Source organism: Bufo gargarizans, chromosome 1, assembly GCF_014858855.1.
Source record: "Bufo gargarizans isolate SCDJY-AF-19 chromosome 1, ASM1485885v1, whole genome shotgun sequence".
Lineage (NCBI taxonomy): Eukaryota > Metazoa > Chordata > Amphibia > Anura > Bufonidae > Bufo > Bufo gargarizans.
This window is the reverse complement of record NC_058080.1, coordinates 471,799,502-471,811,734: the sequence shown is the minus strand read 5'-3', so window position 1 is coordinate 471,811,734 and position 12,233 is coordinate 471,799,502.

Sequence of the window (12,233 nt, the reverse complement as noted above, 5' to 3'; positions counted from 1 at the left end):
AGAAGTCACATTTACTTATTTTTCTAAGTGACTGGCTATGCAGCTGTATAGTGTAGTGGTTAAAGTTTTGGACTATTATGCAGAAGCTGTGAGTTCAAGTCCCATCACAAACTTTTTCAGAAATAGAGGTTAAATTAGATTTATATATCTAATATTTTTTTTAGTAATAGTAAAAAATGCACAAAATAAATATGTAATTACAAAAAAATAATAATAATAATATATATATATATATATATATATATATATATATATACAGTTGCAAGAAAAAGTATGTGAACCCTATGGAATGATATGGATTTCTGCACAAATTGGTCATAAAATGTGATCTGATCTTCATCTAAGTCACAGCAATAGACAATCATAGTCATATTCTTGGGATGTCTGGTGTGAATCGCTTTCTTGAGGTCATGCCACAGTATCTCAATCGGGTTGAGGTCAGGACTCTGATTGGGCCTTTCCAGAAGGCGTATTTTCTTCTGTTTAAGCCATTCTGTTCTTGATTTACTTTTATGCTTTGGGTCGTTGTCCTGTTGCAACATTCATCTTCTGTTGAGCTTCAGCTGGTGGACAGATGACCTTAAGTTCTCCTACAAAATGTCTTGATAAACTTGGGAATTCATTTTTCCTTTGATAGCAATCCGTGCAGGCCCTGACGCAGCAAAGCAGCCCCAAACCAGGATGCCCCCACCAGCATACTTCACAGTTGGGATGAGGTTTCGATGTTGGTGTGCTGTGCCTCTTTTGCTCCACACATAGTGTTGTGTATTTCTTCCAAACAATTCAGCTTTGGTTTTATCTGTCAATAGAATATTTTGCCAGTACTGCTGTGGAACATCCAGGTGCTCTTGTGCAAACTGTAAACGTGCAGCAATTTTTTTTTTGGACAGCAGTGGCTTCCTCTGTGTTATCCTCCCATTAAATCAATTCTTGTTTAGTGTTTTATGTATCGTAGATTAGCTAACAGGGATGTTAGCATATGCCAGAGACTGTTGTAAGTCTTTAGCTGACACTCTAGGATTCTTCTTCACCTCACTGAGCAGTCTGCGCTGTGCTCTTGTAGTCATCTTTACAGGATGGCCCCTCCTAGAGAGAGTAGCAGCAGTGCTGAACTTTCTCCATTTATAGACAATTTGTCTTACCGTGGACTGATGAACAGCAAGGCTTTTGGAGATACTTTTATAACCCTTTCCAGCTTTATGCAAGTCTTAATCGTAGGTCTTCTGAGAGCTCTTTTGTGCGAGGCATCATTCACATCAGGCAATGCTTCTTGTGAAAAGCAAATCCAGAACTGGTGTGTGTTTTTTATAGGGCAGGGCAGCTGTAACCAACACCTCAAATCTCATCTCATTGATTGGACTCCAGTTGGCTGACACCTCACTTCAATTAGTTCTTGGAGATGTCATTAGTCTAGGAGTTCACATACTTTTTCCACCTGCACTGTGAATATTTACATGGTGTGTTCAATAAAAATATGGTAACATTTAATTCTTTGTGTGTTATTAGTTTAACACTCCTCTTATGTTAGGGTCAGAACCGACCCGTTTTCAGGTTTTGAATGTCTATAAGTATCACATAAATTTGTTTATTGCATCAAGATTTTTTTTACTTTGTCAGGAACCTCTATTTAAACAATGTAATAGAAAAAGAATCCTTTTCACTAAATTATAAAATACTGTGGTTAAAATTAAGACGTTTATGGTGTTAGGGTCAATTCTGACACAGTAATAATATAGGATTATAGGATACTAATAAGTGCCAAAACTGAAATCATAAACACTCTCTCTGCTTAGTAACACTGACAGCCAATCACCTCTCAACCCTGTGAGCTGTAGTTAGGGAGGGGCCTATCTCTTTGCCTGCTTGTCTGCTTCTCTAAATAAAGTAAAGAAACATAGGACCAATACATTTCAGAGTTGCTGACTTGCAGAGTAATCATCTCCAATATGCAGCATGGGAGGTATGCTATCAAAAGAAAGGTCTAAGGGTCACACCAAAAATATTAAAACCAATCTTTTCAAGGATAAAGAAGCCTAACAGGGTAACCAAAAGGTAAGAAACAAATTGGATGATAAATAATTGTTCAGAGGGTATTTTATGGCTGATTTAAGACACGGGTCAAAACCGACCCGTTAACATCATGGATAGTAACAGAAAGCTAACATAAGAGGAGGGTTAAGCAGACTGTGATTGTCTATTGTTGGGACTTAGATGATCAGATAACATTTTATGACCAATTTTTGCAGAAATCCATATCACTCTAAAGGGTTCCCATACTTTTTCTTGCAACTGTATATATATATATATATATATATATATATACAGTAGTGTTGAGCGCGAATATTCGAATCGCGAATTTTTTTCTCGAATATCGCAATTTCGAGATTTCGCGAATATTTAGAATATCGTTCTATATATTCGCGAATTCGAATATTCGTCTTTTTTTTTTTTTTTTTTTTTTTTTATTATTATAATTTTTTCCTTTCCCACTTCCCTAAAGTTGTTCTTACCTGTCCTTTGGATTCCTGGCTTCCTGGCTGCTCCAGTCAGTGGCGTTTTCAACTTACTGCTATATTCAATATTAGCTAAATTACAATCTAATCTATATGTGTATTTTACGAAATTTCGCAAAAGCCGAAATTGCGATGCGAGTAATATAATACGAAATAATCGCATGAAGATTTCAATTTAGCACTGCTATATTCCATATTCTAGCCTAATATGGAATATAGCTGTGCTAAGTTAGCACTGCTACATTCCATACTAGGCTAGAATATGGAATATAGCAGTGCTAAAGTTGAAATCTTCATGCGATTATTTCGTATTATATTATTCGCATCGCAATTTCGACTTTTTCAAATGTTCTTATTATTGCTCTAACTTCGTCTTTTCGAAATTTCGTAATATTCTGAAAGACGAAGTTAAAGCAATATTACGAAATTTCGAAAAGACGAAGTTAGAGCAATATTACAAAATTTCGTAAAATACACATAGATTGTATTTAAGCTAATATACTGCTATAGTAATATTTTTTAATAGTGTACATATTTTACAAAACTTAAGTTCAGAAGAGGCAAAAAAAAACTTAGAGGAAAAAAAAGGGATTATAGCACTATATAAGCTAAATTACAATCTATATGTGTATTTTACGAAATTTCGTAATATTGCTCTAACTTCGTCTTTTAGAATATTCGTAATATTGCTTTAACTTCGTCTTTCAGAATATTACGAAATTTCGAAAAGACGAAGTTAGAGCAATAATAAGAACATTTGAATAAGTCGAAATTGCGATGCGAATAATATAATACGAAATAATCGCATGAAGATTTCAACTTTAGCACTGCTATATTCCATATTCTAGCCTAGTATGGAATGTAGCAGTGCTAACTTAGCACAGCTATATTCCATATTAGGCTAGAATATGGAATATAGCAGTGCTAAATTGAAATCTTCATGCGATTATTTCGTATTATATTACTCGCATCGCAATTTCGGCTTTTGCAAATGTTCTTAATATTGCTCTAACTTCGTCTATTAGAATATTACGAATATTCTAAAAGACGAAGTTAGAGCAATATTACGAAATTTCGAAAAGACGAAGTTAGAGCAATATTACGAAATTTCGTAAAATGCACATATTAGCCTAGCCATTGTCAATTAGCATAGGAACGTTGCCTTATACTATCAAGATAAATAATCGCAATACGCGAAAATTTTTATTCGTATATTATTCGCGATAATTGGAATAATTACGAATATTCGATTTCGACGAATATAACACGAATATTCATTCGAATATTCGCGAAATATCGCGAAATCGAATATGGCACCTCCCGCTCATCACTAATATACAGTACAGACCAAAAGTTTGGACACATCTTCTCATTCAAAGAGTTTTCTTTATTTTCATGACTATGAAAATTGTAGATTCACACTGAAGGTATCAAAACTATGAATTAACACATGTGGAATTATATACATAACAAAAAAGTGTGAAACAACTGAAAATATGTCATATTCTAGGTTCTTCAAAGTAGCCACATTTTGCTTTGATTACTGCTTTGCACACTCTTGGCATTCTCTTGATGAGCTTCAAGAGGTAGTCATCTGAAATGGTCTTCCAACAGTCTTGAAGGAGTTGCCAGAGATGCTTAGCACTTGTTGGCCCTTTTGCCTTCACTCTGCGGTCCAGCTCACCCCAAACCATCTCGATTGGGTTCAGGTCCGATGACTGTGGAGGCCAGGTCATCTGGCACAGCACCCCATCACTCTCCTTCATGGTCAAATAGCCCTTACACAGCCTGGAAGTGTGTTTGGGGTCATTGTCCAGTTGAAAAATAAATGGTGGTGCAACTAAACGCAAACCGGATGGAATAGCATGCCGCTGCAAGATGCTGTGGCAGCCATGCTAGTTCAGTATGCCTTCAATTAGAATAAATCCCCAACAGTGTCACCAGCAAAGCACCATCACACCACCTCCTCCTCCATGCTTCACAGTGGGAACCAGGCATGTAGAGTTCATCCGTTCACCTTTTCTGCATCGCACAAAGACACGGTGGTTGGAACCAAAGATCTCAAATTTGGACTCATCAGACCAAAGCACAGATTTCCACTGGTCTAATATCCATTCCTTGTGTTCTTTAGCCCAAACAAGTCTCTTCAGCTTGTTGCCTGTCCTTAGCAGTGGTTTCCTAGCAGATATTCTACCATTAAGGCCTGATTCAAACAGTCTCTTCTTAACAGTTTTTCTAGAGATGTGTCTGTTGCTAGAACTCTGTGTGGCATTGACCTGGTCTCTAATCTGAGCTGCTGTTAATCTGCGATTTCTGAGGCTGGTGACTCGGATGAATTTATCCTCTGCAGCAGAGGTGACTTTTGATCTTCCTTTCCTGGGGCGGTCCGCATGTGAGCCAGTTTCTTTGTAGCGCTTGATGGTTTTTGTGACTGCACTTGAGGACACTTTCAACGTTTTCCCAATTTTTCGGACTGACTGACCTTCATTTCTTAAAATAATGATGGCCACTCGTTTTTCTTTACTTAGCTGCTTTTTTCTTGCAATAATACAAATTCTAACAGTCTATTCAGTAGGACTATCAGCTGTGTATCCATCTGACTTCTCCACAACGCAACTGATGGTCCCAACCCCATTTAAAAGGCAAGAAATCCCACTTATTAAACCTGACAGGGCACACCTGTGAAGTGAAAACCATTTCAGGTGACTGCCTCTTGAAGCTCATCAAGAGAATGCCAAGAGTGTGCAAAGCAGTAATCAAAGCAAAAGGTGGCTACTTTAAAGAACCTAGAATATAGCCTGGCTGCGGATCTGGGGTAACTGGAAACAATGACAGTCTATGTGGGTACAGCGGTTTTGTGGAGGAGAAGGGGGGGCCACTGGCAATTGGAAACAATTGGAAACAATAACAATGTTAAAGATGCAGATATGGCAGCCCCGCGGAAAGGAAAAAAAAAAAAAGGAAAAAAAAAAAAAAAAAAAAGGGGGGGGGGGTGGAGGGAGGGACAGGGGGGGTTTATAAATAATTAAAATGGAAATTTAGTACAGGTTGAGATGAAACCATTTCTGCATTCTCACTTTATCTCTTTTATATTGAAATGGAAGACTGTTGTACATTAATCTTTTTTGGAAAATAAAATATATAAATAATAAAAAAAAAAAAAAAAAAAAGAACCTAGAATATGACATATTTTCAGTTGTTTCACACTTTTTTATGTATATAATTCCACATGTGTTAATTCATGGTTTTGATGCCTTCAGTGTGAATCTACAATTTTCATAGTCATGAAAATAAAGAAAACTCTGTGAATGAGAAGGTGTGTCCAAACTTTTGGTCTGTTCTGTACATATATATATCAGAGAAAAATGGCAGCAATGGCAAAAAGTGAAAATGTGAGTGCGCATTCTTGAGGGAATAGGCTTCTTACCCCAATAAATAGTCCAGAAAATGAACGGCACTCCAGTAGGTCATGAACAAATAACTCCTTTATTCACCCATGCGGTGCAACGTTTCGTCTCAATACTAGAGCCTTTTTCAAGTTTGAAAAAGGCTCTAGAATTGAGCCGAAACGTTGCACCGCATGGGTGACTAAAGGAGTTATTTGTTCATGACCTACTGGAGTACCGTTCATTTTCTGGACTATATATATATATATATATATATATATAATGAAAGGCAGCTGCGGGCTAATTGGGCATATGGTTCTTCATCTTAACACGGCCGCTCCATGTGGCCGTACTCAAAGGCAGAGTGGCCTGGGTATACCTGATTTATAGTGATTTGTTACAAATTAATTCATAACAAATCAAATTTCTTCGCTAACTTCGCTAAAGTTGCTGAATCAAATTTTTCAAAACTTCACTCATCTCTACGTATGACTATAGCTTTGTACTTTGAATTTGAAAGTGTGTGACATAGCTTTGCTACAGAAATCTTGTACTGCTCGCACAAGAGCATAGAAGCTTTGTATCTTTGGCACAGTTTGACCGCAGTCATGAATTACCACCGTTATGATCTATTACATGACAAAGGTTGTGGAATGTGTGTTAGGCTCTCATAGAACACTTGCTGTTTGGCCTTCAATGTGTAAATAATGGTACCACGCTGACACTAGCTCGATAAAAAGGAGGAATTCTAATTACCGAGCTTTATAAGATGTTTCAAAATACAAAAGACGTTTCATCTCATGATGATAGAAATGTATCCAGTGACCCATACTTCATGGATTACAGCAGTTGAAAGGAGGCAACATCCGGGCATGACACATCAAACCTACCTATTAATTAACGACTCCAAACCATAAGGCTAGCAAAACATCATCTGTACAAAATCACCAGTCAATGCAGAAAACATGAAATAGCTTGCTTTTATTTGTTCCTTATTGAAACATTTACTGTAATGAACTAAATCTTATGAACACCTTATGAACAGAAGTGCTACCATTAGAGATGAGTGAATCACAGTTGATGAAGTGGAATTCGATCTGAATTTCAGTAAAAAAAAATATTTGCTCCAAATCCCAATTTCCTCACGCTTTCTGGTAACGAATCACATTTTTTCCTAAAATGGCTGCTGCACGTGTGAGGACATGGAGCAAAGAACTCTGGGAACAAGGGATTATCCACAATGGCATGCATGCAGCCAATCAGCAGCCAGCCCCTGTGATGTCACAGCCCTATAAATAGCCTCAGTCATCTTGGATTCTGCCATTTTCCAGTGTGCTTAGTGCAGGGATAGATGTCAGCAGATTTCATTTGTGCTGAAAAAACTATTTAGAAGTTCAGGGAAAGATTATTTAAGGTGTAGGGAAAGGATAGGGAGGCATCATCTACATTATAAAAGGGGAACAGGGTGCAATAGGGGAGTGTACAGCCTGGGTAATAGGAGCGATTCTATTACACCTTGCTGCACTAATTGGGGATCCAAATTGCAGTGATACTGCTGCTTTTAGGTTGTTTGCACTATATGATATATCACTAATTCCAGCAAACCTTGCTTGTTATTCGGGTGCAAGTTCGGTGTGATACAGCTGTTTATGGGGTATATTAATAGGAAAGATACATATGTACTATTAGCCAATCTGCGTTGATTTTACATTGTTTAAATTTTTTGGGGGGATGTATTATTAGGGAAAAAAAAGAAAAAATATATGTTATGATTGCCGTTCTGCGGTGAAGTTACATTGTACTACAGCCATTTACGGGGTGTATTAATAGGAAAGATACGTACGTCGTATTAGCCATTCTGCATTGATTTTACATTGTTTTCATTTTTTGGGGGGGTGTATTAATAGGGGAAAAAAAAGGGAAAATATATGTCATAAACGCCGCTCAGCGGTGAAGTTACATTGTACTACAGCCATTTATGTGGCGTATTAAAAGGAAATATATGTACTGTAAGTCCCATTAGCCATTTTTCGGTGAATTGTGATTGTTATATTTCTTTTGTTGGAGTGTATTAAAAGGAAAAAGAATACATCTTGATTGCAATTCTGCAGTGAATTGTGATTGTTATATTTTTTTTTTTGGGGGGGGGAAATTTTTTAATCAGAAAAAAAAATATATGTCTTAATTGCAGTTCAGCGGTTAAGTTACCTTGTACTACAGCCTTTTTTGGGAGGTATTATTTTAATTTAATTCTTTTATTATACAGTATGTCAGACAAACAGGTGGCAGGCTCTTCAAAGGGAATGGGCAGTGGCCAAAATCTTTCTGTTGCAGGCAGCAGAAAAAGGAGAGGTTGCAGAAGGAGTCGCAGCGAGAGGCCTGTACTCCTGGTGTCATCTAGCGGTTGTGTCTTGACCAGCAACCCAGCGATGCTAGAATGGTTAACTCGGTCTTCGACTTCGTCTCAAGTGACACCCCCAGCCAAGAGTCGGTGGGTTCCTCTGACATGACGCTTAGTTGGCATGGCTCAGGAGCAGGCCCTGTGGCCCTACCTGTCCTGAACCTTCCTCTTTCATTTTCAGTTCTCTCAGCGTGAGAAGTATTATATGCCGTAGGCTCGGCTTCAATTTTCAGCAAGGATGAGCTACTAGAGGACAGTCAGCAGCTACTGCCCAGCCAAGATCTGGAGGAGCATATGAACAACTTGGCTGCCAAATGTCATTGAAAGTGCATTTCTTACATTCCCATCTTGAATTTTTCCCACCCAATTTGGGACAAGTGACGAACATGGAGAGCAGTTCCATAAAGATATTTCTTTGATGGAGAACAGGTATCAAGGCCTCTGGAATCCCAACATTATGGGGGACTACTGCTGTTTTTTGCAAAAGCAGATACCTGAAGCACTTTTAACAGTACTGGGCCTTGCTTAAGTAAGAATTTTAAACTGAAAAATTAGACTTTTTGACATTTTGGTATTCCATTACATTTTCATACACTGTTTAGTAAGCAAACTTTGATGTAGATCAGGTAATTGTTGGAGTAAAACTCGTTCTGTTCAAAATTATTCAATGCTTTCCAAGTGCTTAATTCATTTAGGCATACTTATTAGTGTTGGGCAAGCATGCTCGCCGAACACTAGTTCGGCTAGAGCATCGTGATGCTTGGCACATCGCGGTGTTCGGCCGAAAATCTGTGTGTGCTCGAGCGCGATGATCGAGTCTCCTCCAGAACACAAGAAACACACTCATCCACGATACCTAGCTTCATGTTCTAGTTTGCAGAGTGGTGCAGGACACCACTCGAAGTCAAACCAGTGCGACCAGGAGTTCAGTTAGATTGCAGCAGATAATGCTTCCAGTCGGTTAAGCATCACCCTGTCTTCCACAAAGTCCAGTCTCAGTAGCCAATAGTCTGGTCAACAGAATCCTCACCCTGATACTCCTTCCACCCACCATGGAATGTCTTGGCAAACAAGTTATCCCACACTCGGATATTCCGAGGAGATGTTTTCATCGCCATTCCTTAATTTAGGCCTCTCGCCAAGCCCGGTTGAAGGCCGGGACATGAGGAGATTTTGTGCCCTGATTCCCAAACTCTGAAGCCTGCACAGTCAGAAGAAGATGACGGTGGGGAATGGCAATTAGTGTTTCACAAGGTGGATGATGATGAGACACAGTTGCCAATAAGTCAACCGCAATTAGTGTCTCAAGAAGTTCATGATAGGATGAGACTCAGTTGTCAATAACTGAGGTTGTTGTTAGGTCAACAAGTCAAAAGGAAGACCAGAGTGAGGAACTGAAAGAGGAGGTGCTGGACGATGAAATCACTGTCCCAACCTGGGAAGGTGGCAAGCCGAGCGAGGACAGCAGTACGGAGGGGGAGGGATCTGCAGCACTGCAACAGGCTGGAAGAGGCAGTGGGGTGGCAAAAGGGAGAAGGCGGTCCACACCAAACAGGGCCGCAACTGTTCCCCGGAGCACCCCCTTGCGGCAATGGGGTGCTCACTGACTGTTGTGCGATGTGAGCACACGCTGGAACTCCACGTTCCACATGTTGGCTAGGCTTTGTGAGCAGCAGAGGGCAGTAGTGGAATACCAGCTGCAACATGGTTGTTGCCTTTCCAGTCAGCTTCTGCTCTTCACAAGCGACGAGTGGGCATTGATGTCTGACCTCTGTGAGGTTTTACGCAACTTTGAGGAATCAACACAGATGGTGAGCGGCCATAACGCTATTATAAGTGTAACCATCCCACTTCTGTGTCTACTCAAATGCTCGCTGCCCAAAATTAAGGTGGACGCTTTGCATGTGGAAGAGGTGGAAATGGGGGAAGAAAGTGCACAGGGTGATAGCCAGACAACCCTCAGTTCGTCTTCTCAGCGTGAATTGGATAATAAGGAGTAGGAGGGGCAGGAGACGGTTGCCTCCGCTACAGAGGGGAGTATCCATAGCAGGTTTATTACATCTGTTCAGCGTGGAAGGGCCAAAGAGGAGGAAGAGGATGAGGAGGTTGAGTCATCCTCCTGAGGAGGACAGCAAAGTCTTGTCTGTTGGGACTCTGGCACACATGGCTGACTTTATGTTAGGCTGCCTTTCCCGTGACCCTCGCATTGTACGCATTTTGGCCAGCACTGATTACGGGTTGTTCACCCTTCTCGACCCCCACTACAAAGAGAACTTCTCATCTCTCATTCCTGTGGTGGAGAGGACGAGCAAAATGGTGCAATAACAGAAGATCCTTGTTGAAAAATTGCTCCAAAAATTTTCATCTATGCCTTGTAGGTGCCGGCCTTCCCTGCCGCCAGCGTTTTGTCTGAGCTGGTATTTAGTGCTGCTGGTGGCATTTTAACAGATAAGCATTATAAAAATGAACAAGGCCTGGATTGACCATGGCCTCGACTCCACCAGAGGAAAGCTGATGAACATAAAGGCACTTTAAGGCCTCATGCACACGACCGTTTTTTTTCACGGTCCGCAAAAACGGGGTCCGTGGGTCCGTGATCCGTGACCGTTTTTTCGTCCGTGGGTCTTCCTTGATTTTTGGAGGATCCACGGACATGAAAAAAAAGTCGTTTTGGTGTCCGCCTGGCCGTGCGGAGCCAAACGGATCCGTCCTGAATTACAATGCAAGTCAATAGGGACGGATCCGTTTGAAGTTGACACAATATGGTGCCATTTCAAACGGATCCGTCCCCATTGACTTTCAATGTAAAGTCTGGAGTTCTTTTATACCATCGGATTGGAGTTTTCTCCAATCCGATGGTATATTTTAACTTGAAGCGTCCCCATCACCATGGGAACGCCTCTATGTTAGAATATACTGTCGGATATGAGCTACATCGTGAAAATCAGATCCGACAGTATATTCTAACACAGAGGCGTTCCCATGGTGATGGGGACGCTTCAGGTTAGAATATACTGAAAAACTGTGTACATGACTGCCCGCTGCTGCCTGGCAGGTGCTGCCAGGCAGCAGGGGGCAGACCCCCCCCCCTGTTTTTAACTCATTGGTGGCCAGTGCGGCCGCCCCCCCTCCCTCCCCTGTAGTTAACTCATTGGTGGCCAGTGCGGCCGCCCCCCCCCTCCCTCCCCTGTAGTAAACTCGTTGGTGTCCAGTGGGCCCCCCCTCCCTCCCCTGTAGTTAACTCGTTGGTGGCCAGTGGGCCCCCCCCCTCCGTCCTCTATAGATAACTCATTGGTGTCCAGTGGGCCCCCCCTCCGTCCGCTATAGATAACTCATTGGTGTCCAGTGGGCCCCCCCTCCCTCCGCTGTAGATAACTTGTTGGTGGCCAGTGGGCCCTCTCCCCTCCCTCCCCCTCCTCATTAAAATCGCCCCCCTATCATTGGTGGCAGTGGTGAGTACCGATCGGAGTCCCAGTGTAATCGCTGGGGCTCCGATCGGTAACCATGGCAACCGGGACGCTACTGCAGTCCCGGTTGCCATGGTAGCTTAGCAATTTGTAGAAGCTTCATACTTACCTGAAGAGCTGCGATGTCTGTGACCGGCCGGGAGCTCCTCCTACTGGTAAGTGAAAGGTCTGTGCGGCGCATTGCTTATAGCACAGACCTGTCACTTACCAGTAGGAGGAGCTCCCGGCCGGTCACAGACATCGCTGCTCTTCAGGTAAGTATAAAGCTTCTACAAATTGCTAAGCTACCATGGCAACCGGGACTGCAGTAGCGTCCCGCTTGCCATGGTTACCGATCGGAGCCCCAGCGATTACACTGGGACTCCGATCGGTACTCACCACTGCCACCAATGATAGGGGGGCGATTTTAATTAGGAGGGGGTGGGAGGGGAGAGGGCCCACTGGCCACCAATGAGTTATCTATAGC